The following is a 16460-nucleotide window of genomic DNA, read 5'->3' as shown; positions in this document are numbered from 1 at the left end:
ACTGTCCTTTCAATTTAACACTTTAAATACAGACGGAATTTGTAGTCGTAATACCAGAGCATCGAAACTACTTGGAACTCTTGTGCATATGAACGTGATCGCGCCTTTGTACACTGGTCCCTTCGCCCCTATAAACCAACCAACCATCATGTCCGCGCACATCAGAGTAGCAAAGGATGGAAAACAGCGCAGCTTTGTTGCGCTTGGGGGCGTAGCTCAGTTGGTAGAGCGTTCGCTTTGCATGTGAAAGGTCCCGCGTTCAAGCCCCGGCGCCTCCATGTTTTGTGGACAGTGCATGGTAAGTGTTGGTCGCGGCGAGCATAAAGACACGCTAGATGTTGCAAAGCCAGCGTCACAGACTCATATGATGTATACTGACGTAAGGAGAGCAAGACGTGAATGTGAGGACCGGCTGTTGTCGAGGTGTCATCGAGTGCAAATCTGTCTTAGGTATAACGGCCTAACCTCAATGAAGTCTAGAGTGTGGACAACACGTTCGTCTTACTCAGAGCGGTGGCCGAACGCTATTTTCGACGTTGTGCGTGCCACTTTAATTTTGGCCAACTACGATTCGATACAGAATGCAGGAAACCTGAAAGACACCCTCACGGACACATTGAGAGTAGTGTTTGTCTGCGGAATAATGGGAGTGCAAGGGTCTGTGATATTGATATGGTTGTATGTAGCACTATCCGTCATCAGGGGGCGTAGCTCAGATGGTAGAGCGCTCGCTTAGCATGCGAGAGGTACTGGGATCGATACCCAGCGTCTCCAGAATTTTTAACACACCAACATGCGCACACTGCCATGCAAGTGAAATAATTCACAGCCAGCAAATGTGTCTAGGCAGATACGAGCGAACGATTAGCAGCAACAATTGGCAAGCGTGCTGTTACGCGCAGGAACCACCCTCCTCCCAGCCCTATACTTAATTTAGAACCAGTACGAGTCTTCCCTTAAGATTCTCAAACCTATGTCGGAAAGATCTGCCTTGCGCCGAGTTCACAAAAATCCCACTGCACATTCCCATTCTTTACGTGCAGTCGGCTGCTACTGGTGTTGCTAGTTATGACTGCTGATGACAGATGCCGTAGCAATCAATTCATGGAGTGAGTTGTATGTTTTGCGACACTCTGTCTCTGACAAGCAAGCGGAGGTGACATAGGCGCGAACACGGGAAGTTTGCAGCCCCTTGCTGCCTGCAGAGACCGAGCAGCCACACTAGTTGGGCGGCCTAAGCCGTAGGCGAAATGTGCTCACTCGCTTGGGTGCGACGTCAAGCTCTAAATAAGGCTGTCACTAGCGTGAGCGTTGCGTGAGCGTCGTGTAAAGTCGGAAAAGTCGTCTGCATGGGTGAGTGCAATGTTTGGGGAGCGTTTCGTAGTTTGCGCAGTGCAATGGAGACGCGGAAGCTTGTTGTGGCCCAGTCTTTTGCAGTTGGACGACAAGAGTGGTACACAGTAGTAAAGTGCGCGGCAGTGAGTTGGCATCAACAGTCGAGTGCACAATGGGGCTTCAGATGTGCTTGTTACCTCAGGCGCTGTGTGATTGTCGACAAGGAGTGAAAACGGAGCAATTTGTGACTGTCCTTTCAATTTAACACTTTAAATACAGACGGAATTTGTAGTCGTAATACCAGAGCATCGAAACTACTTGGAACTCTTGTGCATATGAACGTGATCGCGCCTTTGTACACTGGTCCCTTCGCCCCTATAAACCAACCAACCATCATGTCCGCGCACATCAGAGTAGCAAAGGATGGAAAACAGCGCAGCTTTGTTGCGCTTGGGGGCGTAGCTCAGTTGGTAGAGCGTTCGCTTTGCATGTGAAAGGTCCCGCGTTCAAGCCCCGGCGCCTCCATGTTTTGTGGACAGTGCATGGTAAGTGTTGGTCGCGGCGAGCATAAAGACACGCTAGATGTTGCAAAGCCAGCGTCACAGACTCATATGATGTATACTGACGTAAGGAGAGCAAGACGTGAATGTGAGGACCGGCTGTTGTCGAGGTGTCATCGAGTGCAAATCTGTCTTAGGTATAACGGCCTAACCTCAATGAAGTCTAGAGTGTGGACAACACGTTCGTCTTACTCAGAGCGGTGGCCGAACGCTATTTTCGACGTTGTGCGTGCCACTTTAATTTTGGCCAACTACGATTCGATACAGAATGCAGGAAACCTGAAAGACACCCTCACGGACACATTGAGAGTAGTGTTTGTCTGCGGAATAATGGGAGTGCAAGGGTCTGTGATATTGATATGGTTGTATGTAGCACTATCCGTCATCAGGGGGCGTAGCTCAGATGGTAGAGCGCTCGCTTAGCATGCGAGAGGTACTGGGATCGATACCCAGCGTCTCCAGAATTTTTAACACACCAACATGCGCACACTGCCATGCAAGTGAAATAATTCACAGCCAGCAAATGTGTCTAGGCAGATACGAGCGAACGATTAGCAGCAACAATTGGCAAGCGTGCTGTTACGCGCAGGAACCACCCTCCTCCCAGCCCTATACTTAATTTAGAACCAGTACGAGTCTTCCCTTAAGATTCTCAAACCTATGTCGGAAAGATCTGCCTTGCGCCGAGTTCACAAAAATCCCACTGCACATTCCCATTCTTTACGTGCAGTCGGCTGCTACTGGTGTTGCTAGTTATGACTGCTGATGACAGATGCCGTAGCAATCAATTCATGGAGTGAGTTGTATGTTTTGCGACACTCTGTCTCTGACAAGCAAGCGGAGGTGACATAGGCGCGAACACGGGAAGTTTGCAGCCCCTTGCTGCCTGCAGAGACCGAGCAGCCACACTAGTTGGGCGGCCTAAGCCGTAGGCGAAATGTGCTCACTCGCTTGGGTGCGACGTCAAGCTCTAAATAAGGCTGTCACTAGCGTGAGCGTTGCGTGAGCGTCGTGTAAAGTCGGAAAAGTCGTCTGCATGGGTGAGTGCAATGTTTGGGGAGCGTTTCGTAGTTTGCGCAGTGCAATGGAGACGCGGAAGCTTGTTGTGGCCCAGTCTTTTGCAGTTGGACGACAAGAGTGGTACACAGTAGTAAAGTGCGCGGCAGTGAGTTGGCATCAACAGTCGAGTGCACAATGGGGCTTCAGATGTGCTTGTTACCTCAGGCGCTGTGTGATTGTCGACAAGGAGTGAAAACGGAGCAATTTGTGACTGTCCTTTCAATTTAAGACTTTAAATACACACGGAATTTGTAGTCGTAATACCAGAGCATCGAAACTACTTGGAACTCTTGTGCATATGAACGTGATCGCGCCTTTGTACACTGGTCCCTTCGCCCCTATAAACCAACCAACCATCATGTCCGCGCACATCAGAGTAGCAAAGGATGGAAAACAGCGCAGCTTTGTTGCGCTTGGGGGCGTAGCTCAGTTGGTAGAGCGTTCGCTTTGCATGTGAAAGGTCCCGGGTTCAAGCCCCGGCGCCTCCATGTTTCGTGGACAGTGCATGGTAAGTGTTGGTCGCGGCGAGCCTAAAGACACGCAAGATGTTGCAAAGCCAGCGTCACAGACTCATATGATGTATACTGACGTAAGGAGAGCAAGACGTGAATGTGAGGACCGGCTGTTGTCGAGGTGTCATCGAGTGCAAATCTGTCTTAGGTATAACGGCCTAACCTCAATGAAGTCTAGAGTGTGGACAACACGTTCGTCTTACTCAGAGCGGTGGCCGAACGCTATTTTCGACGTTGTGCGTGCCACTTTAATTTTGGCCAACTACGATTCGATACAGAATGCAGGAAACCTGAAAGACACCCTCACGGACACATTGAGAGTAGTGTTTGTCTGCGGAATAATGGGAGTGCAAGGGTCTGTGATATTGATATGGTTGTATGTAGCACTATCCGTCATCAGGGGGCGTAGCTCAGATGGTAGAGCGCTCGCTTAGCATGCGAGAGGTACTGGGATCGATACCCAGCGTCTCCAGAATTTTTAACACACCAACATGCGCACACTGCCATGCAAGTGAAATAATTCACAGCCAGCAAATGTGTCTAGGCAGATACGAGCGAACGATTAGCAGCAACAATTGGCAAGCGTGCTGTTACGCGCAGGAACCACCCTCCTCCCAGCCCTATACTTAATTTAGAACCAGTACGAGTCTTCCCTTAAGATTCTCAAACCTATGTCGGAAAGATCTGCCTTGCGCCGAGTTCACAAAAATCCCACTGCACATTCCCATTCTTTACGTGCAGTCGGCTGCTACTGGTGTTGCTAGTTATGACTGCTGATGACAGATGCCGTAGCAATCAATTCATGGAGTGAGTTGTATGTTTTGCGACACTCTGTCTCTGACAAGCAAGCGGAGGTGACATAGGCGCGAACACGGGAAGTTTGCAGCCCCTTGCTGCCTGCAGAGACCGAGCAGCCACACTAGTTGGGCGGCCTAAGCCGTAGGCGAAATGTGCTCACTCGCTTGGGTGCGACGTCAAGCTCTAAATAAGGCTGTCACTAGCGTGAGCGTTGCGTGAGCGTCGTGTAAAGTCGGAAAAGTCGTCTGCATGGGTGAGTGCAATGTTTGGGGAGCGTTTCGTAGTTTGCGCAGTGCAATGGAGACGCGGAAGCTTGTTGTGGCCCAGTCTTTTGCAGTTGGACGACAAGAGTGGTACACAGTAGTAAAGTGCGCGGCAGTGAGTTGGCATCAACAGTCGAGTGCACAATGGGGCTTCAGATGTGCTTGTTACCTCAGGCGCTGTGTGATTGTCGACAAGGAGTGAAAACGGAGCAATTTGTGACTGTCCTTTCAATTTAAGACTTTAAATACACACGGAATTTGTAGTCGTAATACCAGAGCATCGAAACTACTTGGAACTCTTGTGCATATGAACGTGATCGCGCCTTTGTACACTGGTCCCTTCGCCCCTATAAACCAACCAACCATCATGTCCGCGCACATCAGAGTAGCAAAGGATGGAAAACAGCGCAGCTTTGTTGCGCTTGGGGGCGTAGCTCAGTTGGTAGAGCGTTCGCTTTGCATGTGAAAGGTCCCGCGTTCAAGCCCCGGCGCCTCCATGTTTTGTGGACAGTGCATGGTAAGTGTTGGTCGCGGCGAGCATAAAGACACGCTAGATGTTGCAAAGCCAGCGTCACAGACTCATATGATGTATACTGACGTAAGGAGAGCAAGACGTGAATGTGAGGACCGGCTGTTGTCGAGGTGTCATCGAGTGCAAATCTGTCTTAGGTATAACGGCCTAACCTCAATGAAGTCTAGAGTGTGGACAACACGTTCGTCTTACTCAGAGCGGTGGCCGAACGCTATTTTCGACGTTGTGCGTGCCACTTTAATTTTGGCCAACTACGATTCGATACAGAATGCAGGAAACCTGAAAGACACCCTCACGGACACATTGAGAGTAGTGTTTGTCTGCGGAATAATGGGAGTGCAAGGGTCTGTGATATTGATATGGTTGTATGTAGCACTATCCGTCATCAGGGGGCGTAGCTCAGATGGTAGAGCGCTCGCTTAGCATGCGAGAGGTACTGGGATCGATACCCAGCGTCTCCAGAATTTTTAACACACCAACATGCGCACACTGCCATGCAAGTGAAATAATTCACAGCCAGCAAATGTGTCTAGGCAGATACGAGCGAACGATTAGCAGCAACAATTGGCAAGCGTGCTGTTACGCGCAGGAACCACCCTCCTCCCAGCCCTATACTTAATTTAGAACCAGTACGAGTCTTCCCTTAAGATTCTCAAACCTATGTCGGAAAGATCTGCCTTGCGCCGAGTTCACAAAAATCCCACTGCACATTCCCATTCTTTACGTGCAGTCGGCTGCTACTGGTGTTGCTAGTTATGACTGCTGATGACAGATGCCGTAGCAATCAATTCATGGAGTGAGTTGTATGTTTTGCGACACTCTGTCTCTGACAAGCAAGCGGAGGTGACATAGGCGCGAACACGGGAAGTTTGCAGCCCCTTGCTGCCTGCAGAGACCGAGCAGCCACACTAGTTGGGCGGCCTAAGCCGTAGGCGAAATGTGCTCACTCGCTTGGGTGCGACGTCAAGCTCTAAATAAGGCTGTCACTAGCGTGAGCGTTGCGTGAGCGTCGTGTAAAGTCGGAAAAGTCGTCTGCATGGGTGAGTGCAATGTTTGGGGAGCGTTTCGTAGTTTGCGCAGTGCAATGGAGACGCGGAAGCTTGTTGTGGCCCAGTCTTTTGCAGTTGGACGACAAGAGTGGTACACAGTAGTAAAGTGCGCGGCAGTGAGTTGGCATCAACAGTCGAGTGCACAATGGGGCTTCAGATGTGCTTGTTACCTCAGGCGCTGTGTGATTGTCGACAAGGAGTGAAAACGGAGCAATTTGTGACTGTCCTTTCAATTTAAGACTTTAAATACAGACGGAATTTGTAGTCGTAATACCAGAGCATCGAAACTACTTGGAACTCTTGTGCATATGAACGTGATCGCGCCTTTGTACACTGGTCCCTTCGCCCCTATAAACCAACCAACCATCATGTCCGCGCACATCAGAGTAGCAAAGGATGGAAAACAGCGCAGCTTTGTTGCGCTTGGGGGCGTAGCTCAGTTGGTAGAGCGTTCGCTTTGCATGTGAAAGGTCCCGGGTTCAAGCCCCGGCGCCTCCATGTTTCGTGGACAGTGCATGGTAAGTGTTGGTCGCGGCGAGCCTAAAGACACGCAAGATGTTGCAAAGCCAGCGTCACAGACTCATATGATGTATACTGACGTAAGGAGAGCAAGACGTGAATGTGAGGACCGGCTGTTGTCGAGGTGTCATCGAGTGCAAATCTGTCTTAGGTATAACGGCCTAACCTCAATGAAGTCTAGAGTGTGGACAACACGTTCGTCTTACTCAGAGCGGTGGCCGAACGCTATTTTCGACGTTGTGCGTGCCACTTTAATTTTGGCCAACTACGATTCGATACAGAATGCAGGAAACCTGAAAGACACCCTCACGGACACATTGAGAGTAGTGTTTGTCTGCGGAATAATGGGAGTGCAAGGGTCTGTGATATTGATATGGTTGTATGTAGCACTATCCGTCATCAGGGGGCGTAGCTCAGATGGTAGAGCGCTCGCTTAGCATGCGAGAGGTACTGGGATCGATACCCAGCGTCTCCAGAATTTTTAACACACCAACATGCGCACACTGCCATGCAAGTGAAATAATTCACAGCCAGCAAATGTGTCTAGGCAGATACGAGCGAACGATTAGCAGCAACAATTGGCAAGCGTGCTGTTACGCGCAGGAACCACCCTCCTCCCAGCCCTATACTTAATTTAGAACCAGTACGAGTCTTCCCTTAAGATTCTCAAACCTATGTCGGAAAGATCTGCCTTGCGCCGAGTTCACAAAAATCCCACTGCACATTCCCATTCTTTACGTGCAGTCGGCTGCTACTGGTGTTGCTAGTTATGACTGCTGATGACAGATGCCGTAGCAATCAATTCATGGAGTGAGTTGTATGTTTTGCGACACTCTGTCTCTGACAAGCAAGCGGAGGTGACATAGGCGCGAACACGGGAAGTTTGCAGCCCCTTGCTGCCTGCAGAGACCGAGCAGCCACACTAGTTGGGCGGCCTAAGCCGTAGGCGAAATGTGCTCACTCGCTTGGGTGCGACGTCAAGCTCTAAATAAGGCTGTCACTAGCGTGAGCGTTGCGTGAGCGTCGTGTAAAGTCGGAAAAGTCGTCTGCATGGGTGAGTGCAATGTTTGGGGAGCGTTTCGTAGTTTGCGCAGTGCAATGGAGACGCGGAAGCTTGTTGTGGCCCAGTCTTTTGCAGTTGGACGACAAGAGTGGTACACAGTAGTAAAGTGCGCGGCAGTGAGTTGGCATCAACAGTCGAGTGCACAATGGGGCTTCAGATGTGCTTGTTACCTCAGGCGCTGTGTGATTGTCGACAAGGAGTGAAAACGGAGCAATTTGTGACTGTCCTTTCAATTTAAGACTTTAAATACAGACGGAATTTGTAGTCGTAATACCAGAGCATCGAAACTACTTGGAACTCTTGTGCATATGAACGTGATCGCGCCTTTGTACACTGGTCCCTTCGCCCCTATAAACCAACCAACCATCATGTCCGCGCACATCAGAGTAGCAAAGGATGGAAAACAGCGCAGCTTTGTTGCGCTTGGGGGCGTAGCTCAGTTGGTAGAGCGTTCGCTTTGCATGTGAAAGGTCCCGGGTTCAAGCCCCGGCGCCTCCATGTTTCGTGGACAGTGCATGGTAAGTGTTGGTCGCGGCGAGCCTAAAGACACGCAAGATGTTGCAAAGCCAGCGTCACAGACTCATATGATGTATACTGACGTAAGGAGAGCAAGACGTGAATGTGAGGACCGGCTGTTGTCGAGGTGTCATCGAGTGCAAATCTGTCTTAGGTATAACGGCCTAACCTCAATGAAGTCTAGAGTGTGGACAACACGTTCGTCTTACTCAGAGCGGTGGCCGAACGCTATTTTCGACGTTGTGCGTGCCACTTTAATTTTGGCCAACTACGATTCGATACAGAATGCAGGAAACCTGAAAGACACCCTCACGGACACATTGAGAGTAGTGTTTGTCTGCGGAATAATGGGAGTGCAAGGGTCTGTGATATTGATATGGTTGTATGTAGCACTATCCGTCATCAGGGGGCGTAGCTCAGATGGTAGAGCGCTCGCTTAGCATGCGAGAGGTACTGGGATCGATACCCAGCGTCTCCAGAATTTTTAACACACCAACATGCGCACACTGCCATGCAAGTGAAATAATTCACAGCCAGCAAATGTGTCTAGGCAGATACGAGCGAACGATTAGCAGCAACAATTGGCAAGCGTGCTGTTACGCGCAGGAACCACCCTCCTCCCAGCCCTATACTTAATTTAGAACCAGTACGAGTCTTCCCTTAAGATTCTCAAACCTATGTCGGAAAGATCTGCCTTGCGCCGAGTTCACAAAAATCCCACTGCACATTCCCATTCTTTACGTGCAGTCGGCTGCTACTGGTGTTGCTAGTTATGACTGCTGATGACAGATGCCGTAGCAATCAATTCATGGAGTGAGTTGTATGTTTTGCGACACTCTGTCTCTGACAAGCAAGCGGAGGTGACATAGGCGCGAACACGGGAAGTTTGCAGCCCCTTGCTGCCTGCAGAGACCGAGCAGCCACACTAGTTGGGCGGCCTAAGCCGTAGGCGAAATGTGCTCACTCGCTTGGGTGCGACGTCAAGCTCTAAATAAGGCTGTCACTAGCGTGAGCGTTGCGTGAGCGTCGTGTAAAGTCGGAAAAGTCGTCTGCATGGGTGAGTGCAATGTTTGGGGAGCGTTTCGTAGTTTGCGCAGTGCAATGGAGACGCGGAAGCTTGTTGTGGCCCAGTCTTTTGCAGTTGGACGACAAGAGTGGTACACAGTAGTAAAGTGCGCGGCAGTGAGTTGGCATCAACAGTCGAGTGCACAATGGGGCTTCAGATGTGCTTGTTACCTCAGGCGCTGTGTGATTGTCGACAAGGAGTGAAAACGGAGCAATTTGTGACTGTCCTTTCAATTTAAGACTTTAAATACAGACGGAATTTGTAGTCGTAATACCAGAGCATCGAAACTACTTGGAACTCTTGTGCATATGAACGTGATCGCGCCTTTGTACACTGGTCCCTTCGCCCCTATAAACCAACCAACCATCATGTCCGCGCACATCAGAGTAGCAAAGGATGGAAAACAGCGCAGCTTTGTTGCGCTTGGGGGCGTAGCTCAGTTGGTAGAGCGTTCGCTTTGCATGTGAAAGGTCCCGGGTTCAAGCCCCGGCGCCTCCATGTTTCGTGGACAGTGCATGGTAAGTGTTGGTCGCGGCGAGCCTAAAGACACGCAAGATGTTGCAAAGCCAGCGTCACAGACTCATATGATGTATACTGACGTAAGGAGAGCAAGACGTGAATGTGAGGACCGGCTGTTGTCGAGGTGTCATCGAGTGCAAATCTGTCTTAGGTATAACGGCCTAACCTCAATGAAGTCTAGAGTGTGGACAACACGTTCGTCTTACTCAGAGCGGTGGCCGAACGCTATTTTCGACGTTGTGCGTGCCACTTTAATTTTGGCCAACTACGATTCGATACAGAATGCAGGAAACCTGAAAGACACCCTCACGGACACATTGAGAGTAGTGTTTGTCTGCGGAATAATGGGAGTGCAAGGGTCTGTGATATTGATATGGTTGTATGTAGCACTATCCGTCATCAGGGGGCGTAGCTCAGATGGTAGAGCGCTCGCTTAGCATGCGAGAGGTACTGGGATCGATACCCAGCGTCTCCAGAATTTTTAACACACCAACATGCGCACACTGCCATGCAAGTGAAATAATTCACAGCCAGCAAATGTGTCTAGGCAGATACGAGCGAACGATTAGCAGCAACAATTGGCAAGCGTGCTGTTACGCGCAGGAACCACCCTCCTCCCAGCCCTATACTTAATTTAGAACCAGTACGAGTCTTCCCTTAAGATTCTCAAACCTATGTCGGAAAGATCTGCCTTGCGCCGAGTTCACAAAAATCCCACTGCACATTCCCATTCTTTACGTGCAGTCGGCTGCTACTGGTGTTGCTAGTTATGACTGCTGATGACAGATGCCGTAGCAATCAATTCATGGAGTGAGTTGTATGTTTTGCGACACTCTGTCTCTGACAAGCAAGCGGAGGTGACATAGGCGCGAACACGGGAAGTTTGCAGCCCCTTGCTGCCTGCAGAGACCGAGCAGCCACACTAGTTGGGCGGCCTAAGCCGTAGGCGAAATGTGCTCACTCGCTTGGGTGCGACGTCAAGCTCTAAATAAGGCTGTCACTAGCGTGAGCGTTGCGTGAGCGTCGTGTAAAGTCGGAAAAGTCGTCTGCATGGGTGAGTGCAATGTTTGGGGAGCGTTTCGTAGTTTGCGCAGTGCAATGGAGACGCGGAAGCTTGTTGTGGCCCAGTCTTTTGCAGTTGGACGACAAGAGTGGTACACAGTAGTAAAGTGCGCGGCAGTGAGTTGGCATCAACAGTCGAGTGCACAATGGGGCTTCAGATGTGCTTGTTACCTCAGGCGCTGTGTGATTGTCGACAAGGAGTGAAAACGGAGCAATTTGTGACTGTCCTTTCAATTTAAGACTTTAAATACAGACGGAATTTGTAGTCGTAATACCAGAGCATCGAAACTACTTGGAACTCTTGTGCATATGAACGTGATCGCGCCTTTGTACACTGGTCCCTTCGCCCCTATAAACCAACCAACCATCATGTCCGCGCACATCAGAGTAGCAAAGGATGGAAAACAGCGCAGCTTTGTTGCGCTTGGGGGCGTAGCTCAGTTGGTAGAGCGTTCGCTTTGCATGTGAAAGGTCCCGCGTTCAAGCCCCGGCGCCTCCATGTTTTGTGGACAGTGCATGGTAAGTGTTGGTCGCGGCGAGCATAAAGACACGCTAGATGTTGCAAAGCCAGCGTCACAGACTCATATGATGTATACTGACGTAAGGAGAGCAAGACGTGAATGTGAGGACCGGCTGTTGTCGAGGTGTCATCGAGTGCAAATCTGTCTTAGGTATAACGGCCTAACCTCAATGAAGTCTAGAGTGTGGACAACACGTTCGTCTTACTCAGAGCGGTGGCCGAACGCTATTTTCGACGTTGTGCGTGCCACTTTAATTTTGGCCAACTACGATTCGATACAGAATGCAGGAAACCTGAAAGACACCCTCACGGACACATTGAGAGTAGTGTTTGTCTGCGGAATAATGGGAGTGCAAGGGTCTGTGATATTGATATGGTTGTATGTAGCACTATCCGTCATCAGGGGGCGTAGCTCAGATGGTAGAGCGCTCGCTTAGCATGCGAGAGGTACTGGGATCGATACCCAGCGTCTCCAGAATTTTTAACACACCAACATGCGCACACTGCCATGCAAGTGAAATAATTCACAGCCAGCAAATGTGTCTAGGCAGATACGAGCGAACGATTAGCAGCAACAATTGGCAAGCGTGCTGTTACGCGCAGGAACCACCCTCCTCCCAGCCCTATACTTAATTTAGAACCAGTACGAGTCTTCCCTTAAGATTCTCAAACCTATGTCGGAAAGATCTGCCTTGCGCCGAGTTCACAAAAATCCCACTGCACATTCCCATTCTTTACGTGCAGTCGGCTGCTACTGGTGTTGCTAGTTATGACTGCTGATGACAGATGCCGTAGCAATCAATTCATGGAGTGAGTTGTATGTTTTGCGACACTCTGTCTCTGACAAGCAAGCGGAGGTGACATAGGCGCGAACACGGGAAGTTTGCAGCCCCTTGCTGCCTGCAGAGACCGAGCAGCCACACTAGTTGGGCGGCCTAAGCCGTAGGCGAAATGTGCTCACTCGGTTGGGTGCGACGTCAAGCTCTAAATAAGGCTGTCACTAGCGTGAGCGTTGCGTGAGCGTCGTGTAAAGTCGGAAAAGTCGTCTGCATGGGTGAGTGCAATGTTTGGGGAGCGTTTCGTAGTTTGCGCAGTGCAATGGAGACGCGGAAGCTTGTTGTGGCCCAGTCTTTTGCAGTTGGACGACAAGAGTGGTACACAGTAGTAAAGTGCGCGGCAGTGAGTTGGCATCAACAGTCGAGTGCACAATGGGGCTTCAGATGTGCTTGTTACCTCAGGCGCTGTGTGATTGTCGACAAGGAGTGAAAACGGAGCAATTTGTGACTGTCCTTTCAATTTAAGACTTTAAATACAGACGGAATTTGTAGTCGTAATACCAGAGCATCGAAACTACTTGGAACTCTTGTGCATATGAACGTGATCGCGCCTTTGTACACTGGTCCCTTCGCCCCTATAAACCAACCAACCATCATGTCCGCGCACATCAGAGTAGCAAAGGATGGAAAACAGCGCAGCTTTGTTGCGCTTGGGGGCGTAGCTCAGTTGGTAGAGCGTTCGCTTTGCATGTGAAAGGTCCCGGGTTCAAGCCCCGGCGCCTCCATGTTTCGTGGACAGTGCATGGTAAGTGTTGGTCGCGGCGAGCCTAAAGACACGCAAGATGTTGCAAAGCCAGCGTCACAGACTCATATGATGTATACTGACGTAAGGAGAGCAAGACGTGAATGTGAGGACCGGCTGTTGTCGAGGTGTCATCGAGTGCAAATCTGTCTTAGGTATAACGGCCTATCCTCAATGAAGTCTAGAGTGTGGACAACACGTTCGTCTTACTCAGAGCGGTGGCCGAACGCTATTTTCGACGTTGTGCGTGCCACTTTAATTTTGGCCAACTACGATTCGATACAGAATGCAGGAAACCTGAAAGACACCCTCACGGACACATTGAGAGTAGTGTTTGTCTGCGGAATAATGGGAGTGCAAGGGTCTGTGATATTGATATGGTTGTATGTAGCACTATCCGTCATCAGGGGGCGTAGCTCAGATGGTAGAGCGCTCGCTTAGCATGCGAGAGGTACTGGGATCGATACCCAGCGTCTCCAGAATTTTTAACACACCAACATGCGCACACTGCCATGCAAGTGAAATAATTCACAGCCAGCAAATGTGTCTAGGCAGATACGAGCGAACGATTAGCAGCAACAATTGGCAAGCGTGCTGTTACGCGCAGGAACCACCCTCCTCCCAGCCCTATACTTAATTTAGAACCAGTACGAGTCTTCCCTTAAGATTCTCAAACCTATGTCGGAAAGATCTGCCTTGCGCCGAGTTCACAAAAATCCCACTGCACATTCCCATTCTTTACGTGCAGTCGGCTGCTACTGGTGTTGCTAGTTATGACTGCTGATGACAGATGCCGTAGCAATCAATTCATGGAGTGAGTTGTATGTTTTGCGACACTCTGTCTCTGACAAGCAAGCGGAGGTGACATAGGCGCGAACACGGGAAGTTTGCAGCCCCTTGCTGCCTGCAGAGACCGAGCAGCCACACTAGTTGGGCGGCCTAAGCCGTAGGCGAAATGTGCTCACTCGCTTGGGTGCGACGTCAAGCTCTAAATAAGGCTGTCACTAGCGTGAGCGTTGCGTGAGCGTCGTGTAAAGTCGGAAAAGTCGTCTGCATGGGTGAGTGCAATGTTTGGGGAGCGTTTCGTAGTTTGCGCAGTGCAATGGAGACGCGGAAGCTTGTTGTGGCCCAGTCTTTTGCAGTTGGACGACAAGAGTGGTACACAGTAGTAAAGTGCGCGGCAGTGAGTTGGCATCAACAGTCGAGTGCACAATGGGGCTTCAGATGTGCTTGTTACCTCAGGCGCTGTGTGATTGTCGACAAGGAGTGAAAACGGAGCAATTTGTGACTGTCCTTTCAATTTAAGACTTTAAATACAGACGGAATTTGTAGTCGTAATACCAGAGCATCGAAACTACTTGGAACTCTTGTGCATATGAACGTGATCGCGCCTTTGTACACTGGTCCCTTCGCCCCTATAAACCAACCAACCATCATGTCCGCGCACATCAGAGTAGCAAAGGATGGAAAACAGCGCAGCTTTGTTGCGCTTGGGGGCGTAGCTCAGTTGGTAGAGCGTTCGCTTTGCATGTGAAAGGTCCCGGGTTCAAGCCCCGGCGCCTCCATGTTTCGTGGACAGTGCATGGTAAGTGTTGGTCGCGGCGAGCCTAAAGACACGCAAGATGTTGCAAAGCCAGCGTCACAGACTCATATGATGTATACTGACGTAAGGAGAGCAAGACGTGAATGTGAGGACCGGCTGTTGTCGAGGTGTCATCGAGTGCAAATCTGTCTTAGGTATAACGGCCTATCCTCAATGAAGTCTAGAGTGTGGACAACACGTTCGTCTTACTCAGAGCGGTGGCCGAACGCTATTTTCGACGTTGTGCGTGCCACTTTAATTTTGGCCAACTACGATTCGATACAGAATGCAGGAAACCTGAAAGACACCCTCACGGACACATTGAGAGTAGTGTTTGTCTGCGGAATAATGGGAGTGCAAGGGTCTGTGATATTGATATGGTTGTATGTAGCACTATCCGTCATCAGGGGGCGTAGCTCAGATGGTAGAGCGCTCGCTTAGCATGCGAGAGGTACTGGGATCGATACCCAGCGTCTCCAGAATTTTTAACACACCAACATGCGCACACTGCCATGCAAGTGAAATAATTCACAGCCAGCAAATGTGTCTAGGCAGATACGAGCGAACGATTAGCAGCAACAATTGGCAAGCGTGCTGTTACGCGCAGGAACCACCCTCCTCCCAGCCCTATACTTAATTTAGAACCAGTACGAGTCTTCCCTTAAGATTCTCAAACCTATGTCGGAAAGATCTGCCTTGCGCCGAGTTCACAAAAATCCCACTGCACATTCCCATTCTTTACGTGCAGTCGGCTGCTACTGGTGTTGCTAGTTATGACTGCTGATGACAGATGCCGTAGCAATCAATTCATGGAGTGAGTTGTATGTTTTGCGACACTCTGTCTCTGACAAGCAAGCGGAGGTGACATAGGCGCGAACACGGGAAGTTTGCAGCCCCTTGCTGCCTGCAGAGACCGAGCAGCCACACTAGTTGGGCGGCCTAAGCCGTAGGCGAAATGTGCTCACTCGCTTGGGTGCGACGTCAAGCTCTAAATAAGGCTGTCACTAGCGTGAGCGTTGCGTGAGCGTCGTGTAAAGTCGGAAAAGTCGTCTGCATGGGTGAGTGCAATGTTTGGGGAGCGTTTCGTAGTTTGCGCAGTGCAATGGAGACGCGGAAGCTTGTTGTGGCCCAGTCTTTTGCAGTTGGACGACAAGAGTGGTACACAGTAGTAAAGTGCGCGGCAGTGAGTTGGCATCAACAGTCGAGTGCACAATGGGGCTTCAGATGTGCTTGTTACCTCAGGCGCTGTGTGATTGTCGACAAGGAGTGAAAACGGAGCAATTTGTGACTGTCCTTTCAATTTAAGACTTTAAATACAGACGGAATTTGTAGTCGTAATACCAGAGCATCGAAACTACTTGGAACTCTTGTGCATATGAACGTGATCGCGCCTTTGTACACTGGTCCCTTCGCCCCTATAAACCAACCAACCATCATGTCCGCGCACATCAGAGTAGCAAAGGATGGAAAACAGCGCAGCTTTGTTGCGCTTGGGGGCGTAGCTCAGTTGGTAGAGCGTTCGCTTTGCATGTGAAAGGTCCCGCGTTCAAGCCCCGGCGCCTCCATGTTTTGTGGACAGTGCATGGTAAGTGTTGGTCGCGGCGAGCATAAAGACACGCTAGATGTTGCAAAGCCAGCGTCACAGACTCATATGATGTATACTGACGTAAGGAGAGCAAGACGTGAATGTGAGGACCGGCTGTTGTCGAGGTGTCATCGAGTGCAAATCTGTCTTAGGTATAACGGCCTAACCTCAATGAAGTCTAGAGTGTGGACAACACGTTCGTCTTACTCAGAGCGGTGGCCGAACGCTATTTTCGACGTTGTGCGTGCCACTTTAATTTTGGCCAACTACGATTCGATACAGAATGCAGGAAACCTGAAAGACACCCTCACGGACACATTGAGAGTAGTGTTTGTCTGCGGA

General features: G+C 50.2%; 21 non-coding genes across 21 annotated transcripts; all 21 read left to right on the top strand.

Annotated features, from left to right (window-relative positions):
• Positions 1-205: 205 nt before the first annotated feature.
• Trnaa-ugc (transfer RNA alanine (anticodon UGC)) lies at positions 206-278 on the top strand. The gene has a single exon. It is a non-coding gene; the product is annotated as a tRNA-Ala (tRNA).
• A 423-nt stretch (positions 279-701) lies between these two features.
• Positions 702-774, top strand: Trnaa-agc (transfer RNA alanine (anticodon AGC)). The gene has a single exon. It is a non-coding gene; the product is annotated as a tRNA-Ala (tRNA).
• A 1013-nt stretch (positions 775-1787) lies between these two features.
• Trnaa-ugc (transfer RNA alanine (anticodon UGC)) lies at positions 1788-1860 on the top strand. Its single transcript has one exon. It is a non-coding gene; the product is annotated as a tRNA-Ala (tRNA).
• Positions 1861-2283: 423 nt separating this feature from the next.
• Trnaa-agc (transfer RNA alanine (anticodon AGC)) lies at positions 2284-2356 on the top strand. Its single transcript has one exon. It is a non-coding gene; the product is annotated as a tRNA-Ala (tRNA).
• A 1013-nt stretch (positions 2357-3369) lies between these two features.
• Trnaa-ugc (transfer RNA alanine (anticodon UGC)) lies at positions 3370-3442 on the top strand. The gene has a single exon. It is a non-coding gene; the product is annotated as a tRNA-Ala (tRNA).
• Positions 3443-3865: 423 nt separating this feature from the next.
• Positions 3866-3938, top strand: Trnaa-agc (transfer RNA alanine (anticodon AGC)). Its single transcript has one exon. It is a non-coding gene; the product is annotated as a tRNA-Ala (tRNA).
• A 1013-nt stretch (positions 3939-4951) lies between these two features.
• Positions 4952-5024, top strand: Trnaa-ugc (transfer RNA alanine (anticodon UGC)). Its single transcript has one exon. It is a non-coding gene; the product is annotated as a tRNA-Ala (tRNA).
• A 423-nt stretch (positions 5025-5447) lies between these two features.
• Trnaa-agc (transfer RNA alanine (anticodon AGC)) lies at positions 5448-5520 on the top strand. The gene has a single exon. It is a non-coding gene; the product is annotated as a tRNA-Ala (tRNA).
• A 1013-nt stretch (positions 5521-6533) lies between these two features.
• Trnaa-ugc (transfer RNA alanine (anticodon UGC)) lies at positions 6534-6606 on the top strand. The gene has a single exon. It is a non-coding gene; the product is annotated as a tRNA-Ala (tRNA).
• A 423-nt stretch (positions 6607-7029) lies between these two features.
• On the top strand, positions 7030-7102 carry Trnaa-agc (transfer RNA alanine (anticodon AGC)). The gene has a single exon. It is a non-coding gene; the product is annotated as a tRNA-Ala (tRNA).
• Positions 7103-8115: 1013 nt separating this feature from the next.
• On the top strand, positions 8116-8188 carry Trnaa-ugc (transfer RNA alanine (anticodon UGC)). The gene has a single exon. It is a non-coding gene; the product is annotated as a tRNA-Ala (tRNA).
• Positions 8189-8611: 423 nt separating this feature from the next.
• Positions 8612-8684, top strand: Trnaa-agc (transfer RNA alanine (anticodon AGC)). Its single transcript has one exon. It is a non-coding gene; the product is annotated as a tRNA-Ala (tRNA).
• A 1013-nt stretch (positions 8685-9697) lies between these two features.
• Trnaa-ugc (transfer RNA alanine (anticodon UGC)) lies at positions 9698-9770 on the top strand. Its single transcript has one exon. It is a non-coding gene; the product is annotated as a tRNA-Ala (tRNA).
• A 423-nt stretch (positions 9771-10193) lies between these two features.
• Positions 10194-10266, top strand: Trnaa-agc (transfer RNA alanine (anticodon AGC)). Its single transcript has one exon. It is a non-coding gene; the product is annotated as a tRNA-Ala (tRNA).
• Positions 10267-11279: 1013 nt separating this feature from the next.
• Trnaa-ugc (transfer RNA alanine (anticodon UGC)) lies at positions 11280-11352 on the top strand. Its single transcript has one exon. It is a non-coding gene; the product is annotated as a tRNA-Ala (tRNA).
• A 423-nt stretch (positions 11353-11775) lies between these two features.
• Positions 11776-11848, top strand: Trnaa-agc (transfer RNA alanine (anticodon AGC)). Its single transcript has one exon. It is a non-coding gene; the product is annotated as a tRNA-Ala (tRNA).
• A 1013-nt stretch (positions 11849-12861) lies between these two features.
• Positions 12862-12934, top strand: Trnaa-ugc (transfer RNA alanine (anticodon UGC)). The gene has a single exon. It is a non-coding gene; the product is annotated as a tRNA-Ala (tRNA).
• A 423-nt stretch (positions 12935-13357) lies between these two features.
• On the top strand, positions 13358-13430 carry Trnaa-agc (transfer RNA alanine (anticodon AGC)). Its single transcript has one exon. It is a non-coding gene; the product is annotated as a tRNA-Ala (tRNA).
• A 1013-nt stretch (positions 13431-14443) lies between these two features.
• Positions 14444-14516, top strand: Trnaa-ugc (transfer RNA alanine (anticodon UGC)). The gene has a single exon. It is a non-coding gene; the product is annotated as a tRNA-Ala (tRNA).
• Positions 14517-14939: 423 nt separating this feature from the next.
• Trnaa-agc (transfer RNA alanine (anticodon AGC)) lies at positions 14940-15012 on the top strand. Its single transcript has one exon. It is a non-coding gene; the product is annotated as a tRNA-Ala (tRNA).
• A 1013-nt stretch (positions 15013-16025) lies between these two features.
• Positions 16026-16098, top strand: Trnaa-ugc (transfer RNA alanine (anticodon UGC)). The gene has a single exon. It is a non-coding gene; the product is annotated as a tRNA-Ala (tRNA).
• The last annotated feature ends 362 nt before the right edge of the window (positions 16099-16460 follow it).

The sequence above is a fragment of the Schistocerca cancellata genome, unplaced genomic scaffold (genome assembly GCF_023864275.1).
Source record: "Schistocerca cancellata isolate TAMUIC-IGC-003103 unplaced genomic scaffold, iqSchCanc2.1 HiC_scaffold_985, whole genome shotgun sequence".
NCBI lineage: Eukaryota > Metazoa > Arthropoda > Insecta > Orthoptera > Acrididae > Schistocerca > Schistocerca cancellata.
This window is presented reverse-complemented; position numbering and strand designations above follow the sequence as displayed.